The 8,904-nt window shown below is 42.4% G+C and overlaps 2 long non-coding RNA genes across 2 annotated transcripts; both read left to right on the top strand.

Moving 5' to 3' along the window:
- Positions 1-1,751: 1,751 nt before the first annotated feature.
- LOC134196743 (uncharacterized) lies at positions 1,752-2,890 on the top strand. Its single transcript, XR_009972566.1, has 4 exons — positions 1,752-2,172; positions 2,237-2,363; positions 2,434-2,564; positions 2,634-2,890. It is a non-coding gene; the product is annotated as an uncharacterized LOC134196743 (long non-coding RNA).
- A 1,728-nt stretch (positions 2,891-4,618) lies between these two features.
- Positions 4,619-7,945, top strand: LOC134196597 (uncharacterized). The gene is made up of 3 exons (XR_009972546.1): positions 4,619-4,811; positions 4,872-4,950; positions 7,628-7,945. It is a non-coding gene; the product is annotated as an uncharacterized LOC134196597 (long non-coding RNA).
- The last annotated feature ends 959 nt before the right edge of the window (positions 7,946-8,904 follow it).

Below are 8,904 nucleotides of genomic sequence, written 5' to 3'. Positions count from 1 at the left end.
AACTATTCAGTCGGTCTATCGTCTGACTATCGAATAGAAAATTTATTATTTATTGACTGTCAGAGTCGGTGTCCCGTCTGTCTTGCTATTCGGTCGGTTTATCGTCTGACTAACGGGTGGAGAAAATTATTTATCGACTACCAGAGTCGGTGTCCCGTCTGTCTTACTATTCGGTCGGTTTGCCACCCGACTATCGGGTAGCAAAAATTATTTATTGTCTATCAAACTATTCAGTCGGTCTATCGTCTGACTGACGGGTAGGGAGAATTATTTATTGACTATCAAATTATTCAATCCGTCTATCGTCTAACCAACGGGTAGGAAAAATTATTTATTGTCTATCAGACTATTCAGTCGGTTTATCGTCTGACTGTTGGGTAGAGAGAATTATTTATCGACTGCCAGAGTCGGTGTTCCGTCTGTGTAACTGTTCAATCGGTTTATCGTCTGACTAACAGGTAGGGAAAATTATTTATCGACTACCAGAATCAGTGTTCCGTCTGTCTAACTGTTCAATCGGTTTATCGTCCGACTGACGGGTGGGGAAATTATTTATCGACTACCAGAGTGGGTGTCCCGTCTGTCTTACTGTTCGGTCAGTTTATCGCCAGACTAACGGGTAGGGAAAATTATTTATCGACTACCGGAGTCGGCGTCCCGTCTGTCTTAGCATTCAGTCGGTTTACCGTCTGACTGTCGAGTAGAAAAAAATATTTATCGACTACAAGAGTCAATGTCCCGTCTGTCTTGCTATTCAGTCGGTTTGCTACTTGACTATTAGGTGGCAAAAATTATTTATTGTCTATCACACTGTTGGGTCGGTTTATCGTCTGACTGTCGGGTAGAGAAAATTATTTATCGACTGCCAGAGTCGGTGTCCCGTCTGTCTTACTATTCGATCCGGTTTATCGTCTGACTAACGTGTAGGGAAAATTATTTATTGTCTATCAAACTATTTAGTCGGTTTATCGTCTGACTGTCGGCTAGGGAGAATTATTTATCAACTGCCGAAGTCGATGTTCCGTCTGTCTAACTGTTCAATCGGTTTGTCACCTGATTACGGGCAGGGAAAGTTATTTATCGACTACCAGAGTCGGTGTCCCGTCTGTCTAACTGTTCAATCGGTTTGTCATCTGACTATCGGGTAGCAAAAATTATTTATTGTTTATCACACAATTCAGTCGGTCTATCGTTTGACTGACGGGTAAGGAGAATTATTTATCGACTGCCAGAGTCGGTGTCTCGTCTGTCTTACTATTCGAGCCTGTTTATCGTCTGACTAACGTGTAGGAAAAATTATTTATTGTCTATCAAACTATTCAGTCGGTCTATCGTCTGACTAACGAGTAGGGAAAATTATTTATCGACTGTCAGAGTCGGTGTCCCGTCTGTCTCAATATTCAGTCGGTCTATCGTCTGACTATCCGGTAGGAAAAATTATTTATCGACCGCCAGAGTCGGTGTATCGTTTGTTTGACTATTCAATCGAATTATCGTGTGACTATCGGGTAAGGAAAAATATTTATTGTCTGTCTAACTATTCAGGTCGGTTTATCCTCTGACTATCGGGCAGAGAAAATCATTTATAGACTGTCAGAGTCGGTGTCCGGTCTGTCTTATTGTTCTATTTGTTTATCGTCTGACTAACGAGTGGAAAAAATTATTTATGGACCACCAAGGTCTGGGTCCGGTCTGTCCGACTAATCTATCGGTTTAGAAATTGAAGAGAAGAGTTCACCGTATGTCGAATTTATCGTACGACTACAGAGTAGAAAAATTATTTATCGACTTCTAAAGTCGGTGTACGCTCTGTCTGGCTATTTTATCGGTTTAGGAAACGAGCAAGAACAGGCAGTGTGTCGGGTTGTTAAAATTAACTAGCGCAGCCGACGGCCGAAGGCCGAGGCAAGCTCTGTTATAACGGTTTGGGGAGCGAAAGAGAATAGACAGCATAGTCTGGTTGTCCGATTATTAAATTTTTAATTCATTAATTTAGTATGTGGTATGCTGTTGTGTGCATAGTGCTCACCTTGTTGATATAGAATGGGCAGGTGTGGTGGATGGGAGGGCGAGTCCACAGGTGGCCATGGATTACGAGGTTTCTCGAGTCAGTCTCTCAGACAGAGCCGTGGAGTGTAGTGTATTTTTTCCGGGCGGACAGACGTAACTTTTGTGAGCGTCGGATAATCATTGTTATGTTCAATTATGTTTTAATTTTTGCTATGTATTTCAATAGATGCAGTGGCTGTGTAACCCAGGTGTCACCATAACTCATGACCGGATCTGCCTCCGATGCATGGGGTCATACGGAGAACTAATTAGCTACACCGTTTAGTGTATGTTCTCGTTTGTAGAGCGGACTGGTATGTGTAAAATTTTCAATTTTCAACACCAGGGTGTGTTGTGATTTTTTATATCTATGTATTTCAATAGATGCAGTGGCTGTATAGCCCGGGTGTCACGGTAGCTCGACGGCCGGATCTGCCTCCGATGAATGAAGATATACGGAGAACTATTAGCTACACCGTTTAGTGTATATTCTCGTTTGTGAAGCAGACTGGCACGTGTGAAATTTTTCAATTTTTAACACCAGAGTGTGTTGTGATTTTTTATATATCTATGTATTTCAATAGATGCAGTGGCTGTATAGCCCGGGTGTCACGGTAGCTCGACGGCCGGATCCGCCTCCGATGCATGGGGACATACGGAGAACCGATTTGCCACACCGTGTAGTGTATATTTCCGCTTGTAGAGCAGACTGGTGCGTGTGAATTTTTTTCAATTTTTAACACCAAGGTGTGTTGTGATTTTTTATATCCGATTAATTGGATGGGTTCGAATGGCTAACGATTCGAGACGTCTTCGTTATATACGACAAGATAGCTCAATGGCTCGAGTTCGTTTCGATGTGTCTTTCGACTCATTCGCGCGTCGGTCTCCGAGAGCGTTTCTTCTCGTCTTCGTCTTGGCGGCGGCGAAGGTGTCGATGTCGGTTGCGTTCCTGTCCGGTCTTGTCTCGTCTCCCATGCCGTCGTCAACCGCGTGTCCTCGTCATCCGTCGTCGTCAAACGTCGTCGGCTCCCGACGAGGGCTGCCGTTCGTCGTACGTTGTCGCGTGTTCTGCGTGGCGTGTTACTAGTGTGCCGAAGTCGCCGTTGCCGAGCGACCTCGTTGAGTACAGAAGATCGAGAGACGATTTTTCCACGTGGCAGCTTGTGACGCTGGAGCCGGATATTTCGTAGGAACGTCTCCGTGCGACGCCGTCGTCGAACGAGAGGGAGAGAAAGACACGAAGCGGACGACATCGCTGAGATGTCGGTCCGGAGACGAAACAGCAATAGTCAATTCACTAGATACAAACGGTCGCGCCCCGATATGGGGACGCGTTTCGGTATGAAATACCTTCATCAGCGCAAGGACATCGACCGTGTCGCTTTGACCAGCGAACGCTGTCGTCTAGAGATATCGGACTGACCGATGACGTCGACCGCACGTTGTCACGCGGCATCGGAACCCGAATCGTGCCGACGTCACGGAAATTGGCATAGGCCGTAGCCCTACCACTCCATCCGTCGACGAATGACCGAACTACGAGAACCGCATACGACCCCAAAGCGAGTCGGACCGGCCGATGACGTCGACCGCACGTGATCGTGCGGCATCAAAAACCGGATCGTGCCGACGTTACGGAAACCGGCATAGGCAGTAGCCCTACCACTCCATCTCGTACGGAGACCGGCGAAGGCCGTAGCCTTACCGCTCCATCCGTCGACGAACGACCGAGCCACGAGGACCGCAAACGACTCACGAAACGAATCGAGTACATCCACCCGTAGCAACTTGTAAGTTGAGCTTCAACAAGAGCAATGCTTTAGTTAGAAATGTGATTTGTCCGTGTTACCGGCGTTGCTTCGGTCGGTGTGATTTATTTTACCTTGAAAGGTGTGCAATGTTGACGCACAGAATGAAGGGCGGTCTGGCGATCGAAGACGTGGAGTGGGCGGAATGTTGCTGTTGGCTATCCAGTGAGTTGCATGGTGTGTGTTGTGTGTGTGTGTGTGTGTGTGTGTGTATGTGCTTGCGTGTGTGTGAGTGTTTGTGTGAGCGTGTGTGTTTGTATTTAACCCTTGCACTGCCGCCTAATTTAACACGCTCAGGTGTAACCTTTGCACTAATGTCACACCTATAATTTTTTACCGCGCGCCAATTATCTAGCCAATTATCTATCGCGCGCGCAAGAAAGCACTTGCTTACGTTTATGTGCAACTGAAGCCATATTGTAGAAGCATAAAACTGAATTCATACATCTTTAAAAAGCATATTAATGAACCTTTGATGTAAGTTTGCCTATCATCGAGATGAATGTCTTGAAAAAGCCGTTGCTTGTCTCGGCGAAGTGACGTGAAAGAATTGGAGCATTTATAGATAGAGTGTTATTTCCGTCGTGTTCGGTGAGAGAATCGTCTGCGTCGTGTGTTGATTAGCGAGTTCGGTGCAACATTTGTGCCTCGCAGAGAGTCTTAAAAGACCGTGTCGCACTCGTTTCTCATGGCGGCGACGGTCTCTCGTTCGGACCCGGAACGGAATTTTGTTTACGAATTTCGACCGACGGGCACGAGAAAAGAGATCAAATTGGGTTAGAGTCAGAGTTAGGGTTAGGCCCTTAGGGTTACCCCAGCCGGGCCGAGCGATTTTTTTTTAGACGAGGTTCTGACTTAGCCCCTGGTGCGAAAGTGGTCTGTTAGTACGAGGCTCGCAGCGCAGCTTTGATTCTCGGTAGTCAATGGACATGTTACAACCACGATTTTGACGTAAACGAACTGCTACTTTTGCGCATTTTTCGAGCAGTATCATGCACTGTTTATTTAAAGGGGGCACCAGTTTTGAACGTCACGTCGGCTGAACGTGGTTTTCTTGGCACAAATCGACTTCAAATATATTGGACGACAGGTAACGTGATTTATAATCTAGAAATGATTATATTGATTACTGGGTTTTGCTGTTAAACAAATCTATTTGTTTTGAGATCTTTTTTGGGTGCATGTATTGCTTGGATTGAATTGTTTACACTGTTGCATACACTGCATACATCAAATTGTGTACTAGTTATTGCAAATCTATTTTATGTGTGCAATTATCTAATATGCAATTACTAATTAAAAGTGCAAAGTATTCAGCTAACTTAATTAACTCTTTCACAACTACTATTAGTACCAAAAGATTTCTTAGAAGATAAACACTATATATACTATTAAATTGATAGCATATAATATATTTATTTTAATTATGCATTATCATTGTCTAGTTGGTATAAACACATATGGGATCATATAAAGAATGCGCACCACCGCTCTAAATCGCGCCAAATAGGTGGTGCAAAGCGTGCTCAGCCACGTGTTGATTCTATTAATATAAAATACCCGTATACTCTGTTTATCAGTCACGATTTAGGGTCTGTCCCACCATTAACGTTGCAGGTGGCACAATAAATGCAAGTTGCTTACATAAATTAACAGAACAGGCTACGACTAATTTGCAGAGAGTAGCCATCTGTTCTTGCGTACGCTATGCCTTGTTCGCGGGAAAATTATGGCGGCTGCTGATATTTACGCAAGAGTGCATGGAGTTTGCTTTGGTCCTGATCCACAGCGTGATGTCATCGATTTCATGCAGCGTCGAGGACTTATTTCAAGGCAAGAACAATGCAACAACTGTCATGGTGTGGCCATGGCAATAAAATCGTTTAAAAGATGCAAGGACGGTTATATTTGGAGATGTCCTGAAAAAAAACTGCAGAATGCAACGGTAATTTTTAAGTTTGCAAGATGTGGTACCCTAAAAACATTATATTACTATAAACAGAAATTCTTAATTTATAGTTCAGTTCGACGTGATTCATTTTTTCAACAATCAAATGTTCCTTTGACAACTTGGTTACTTGTAATCTACCACTGGTGTTTTGAGACACCTGTGTCTCAAATGAAGGATGTTTGTAAAGTATCTTTAGTCACTGGCATCCTGATGTACCAGTATCTAAGGGATGTGTGCTCGTGGAAACTCCAACAAAATGTTATTAGACTTGGTGGCATTGGTCCAGTTCAGTCCAACGTTGTTGAAATAGACGAATCCTGTTTTTCCCACAAACCGAAAATAATTGCATTGAACATTACACTGTTGACTGTTAAGAGTTATCCTTGAAATTATACAGCATCACAGAGGAAGAGCACTACGTAACCCAGTGTGGGTTTTTGGAATTGTTGATGTAACACAGCAGCCAGCACTGGGTTACATGGAAATAGTTCCAAGAAGAGATGCTTCGACACTTTTACAGATCGTAGCACAACACGTACTACCTGGCACAATAGTACATTCTGACGAATGGAGAGAGTACAATCGGATTAACACACTCCCCTGGTGGCAGCTCACAGGACAGTTAACCACTCTTTAGATTTTGTGGACCCTGGTACTGGAGTACACACTTAACATATTGAATCATATTGGAATCGAGAGAAAACAAAACTAAAAAAATGAAAGGGTGCCATCGCCATATGCTGCCGTCATATTTGGATCAATTCATGTGGCGGGAGCGTCATGGTGTAACTCACGCGGCAGCCTTTGCCGTTATCACGTTGGATATCAGCCAGTGGTACCAGTACCCTAGCTAGGTGTCTCTCAACTTCTTCTAACGTTGCAGTCTAACCTAAACAGTTGTGTTGTAATAGTAAGTTCAACTTGTCTTATAACAGTAGTACGTAATTACGTAAAAAGCTGACAAACCTTGTTTTTTTGCAAACGTGTAGTTACCCGGATAAGATTAATATTAATTGATAGAGGGTTAGGTTGCAGCTTTGTTGTTGTTGAAAGGAAGCCTAGACGCTTCATGAAATCGATGACATCACAGTGTGGATCGGGACCAAAGCAGACTTCAGGCACTCTTACGTAAATATCAGCAGCCGACATAATTTTCCCGCGAACAAGGCAGGTAACTAGCGTACGCAAGAACGGAAGTCTACTCTCTGCAAATTAGCCGTAGCCACTCCTGTTCTGTTGGTTTATGTAAGCAACCTGCATTTATTGCGCCACCTGCAACGATAATAGTGGGACAAAACCTAAATCGTGACTGATAAAGAGAGTATACGGGTATTTTATATTAATAGAATCAACACGTGGCCGAGCACGCTTTGCACCACCTATTTGGCGCGTTTTAGAGCGGTGGTGCGCATTCTTTATATGATCCCACATATGTAACATAATCTATAGACATTTTGATAACCATTACAAATCAGATGATATATGTTGGATATCCTTTTTGCCAACTGGAATTATATTTTGAAATGCCTAGCATGCTATCGGTCGTTATATGGTTGGCGACATGAATGACAATTATATATATATATATGTAATTTGTAGTGTGTGTGTATGTGTGCGCGTGCGCGTGCATGTGTGTGTGCATGCGTGGTGTGTGTGTGTGTGTGTTATTATTAGAATTGTCGAAGTAATGAATTGATAGCAGTCATAATTAGGAACGAAGTTATATATATATATTGTATGTATGTGGCTCAATTGTATGTTATATTGTATGTTGTATATGTATGTATGTATGTATGTATGTGGCTCAATTGGTTAGAGTGTGCAATTGGAGATTGGCAACATCCGGGACCTTTGGGTCAGAGTTCAAATGCGGAAGGGCCACATACATAAGTTTTCTTGAGCAAGGAACTAACATACAATTGCCTCAGTATGTCAATCTGTCTAATCAATCTGTTCAAGCAGCAAAGAAGAAGTGACATATAGAAAGTGACTACTGATAGTGTTTCGATTGTATGGTAGTATCATAGAAAATATCATGGCAAGTACTTATCATCTGCAGTAACCTAGGCCCTAAGGGCCCTTGTAACGAAAAAATATGTATGTATGTATGTATGTATGTATGTATGTAATTATACTTTTGAGATAACTGGTTATACAAGAGTAAATCCATCTGTTTCTAATTGCTGCACTTTATGAACAGTTCTAATAGTTGCATTTGCAACAACTAGAATGTACAATTAAATATTAAATGTGCAGAAAATGCATGTATCTAGGTGCAGAGAATATACTGGTGACACATTTTCTAATAACTTACTCATTTCACAAAAAACTATTTAGATGGTATTGTACACTTATTCTGAACTGAGCAAATGACATAATACATTTTATAGCAGACTGTATGTAGCAGACAGTTTATACAAGGCATAGCTTATTACACTTTGGGGAGAATACAGATAAGATTCTAAAAAATCTGCAACTAACTGATGGTTATCCATAATCACACGTTGAGAAATGTAGCGGCACACACATCTTGTTTCAGAAATACAGTGTTTACATAACTGCAAGAATTAAAAACAAAGTGATAGATGGCAACATCAATGATAATGTAACAGTACTGCTGGCTGTGTCAAATATTTATCAACTAAATCATCTTAGGTTGACCTGCTGTTCAATTGTCTACATCGTTATTTTATATGTGTCTCTGTTATGATTATTGTTACCACTTCCCAGCATTCTGGCAGCCTTTCTGTATACTTAATTTCAAAGAGTGAGGCCTTTTGCCTTGATTTTGATTAGGCTTTCTTAGTGAAATTACATAGCGGCTTTTTGTAACATTTTCTTTGGACTTGACGAGCATAGAACTTATGGGACGTCCTGCTGTGGTTTTTTTGCTCTTGGATACATACTTCCGTCTTCCAGCTGAGGTTGCTTGCACTGGAATTCGTTTCCCTCTTTGAATAAAGACACCATGGCGACGTATGGAATGACCGCCAAATATCCATCTAAACTGATGTAGTGCGCTAGACAGTCGGGCAATAGATCTGGGCCCTTAAAAATATCATATCGCATGACAAATTTTGCACACCATCTCTG

This window comes from Corticium candelabrum, chromosome 21 (genome assembly GCF_963422355.1).
Source record: "Corticium candelabrum chromosome 21, ooCorCand1.1, whole genome shotgun sequence".
Classification (NCBI taxonomy): domain Eukaryota; kingdom Metazoa; phylum Porifera; class Homoscleromorpha; order Homosclerophorida; family Plakinidae; genus Corticium; species Corticium candelabrum.
Note: the sequence above shows the minus strand (reverse complement) of the source record. Positions and strands in the feature narration are given on the sequence as shown.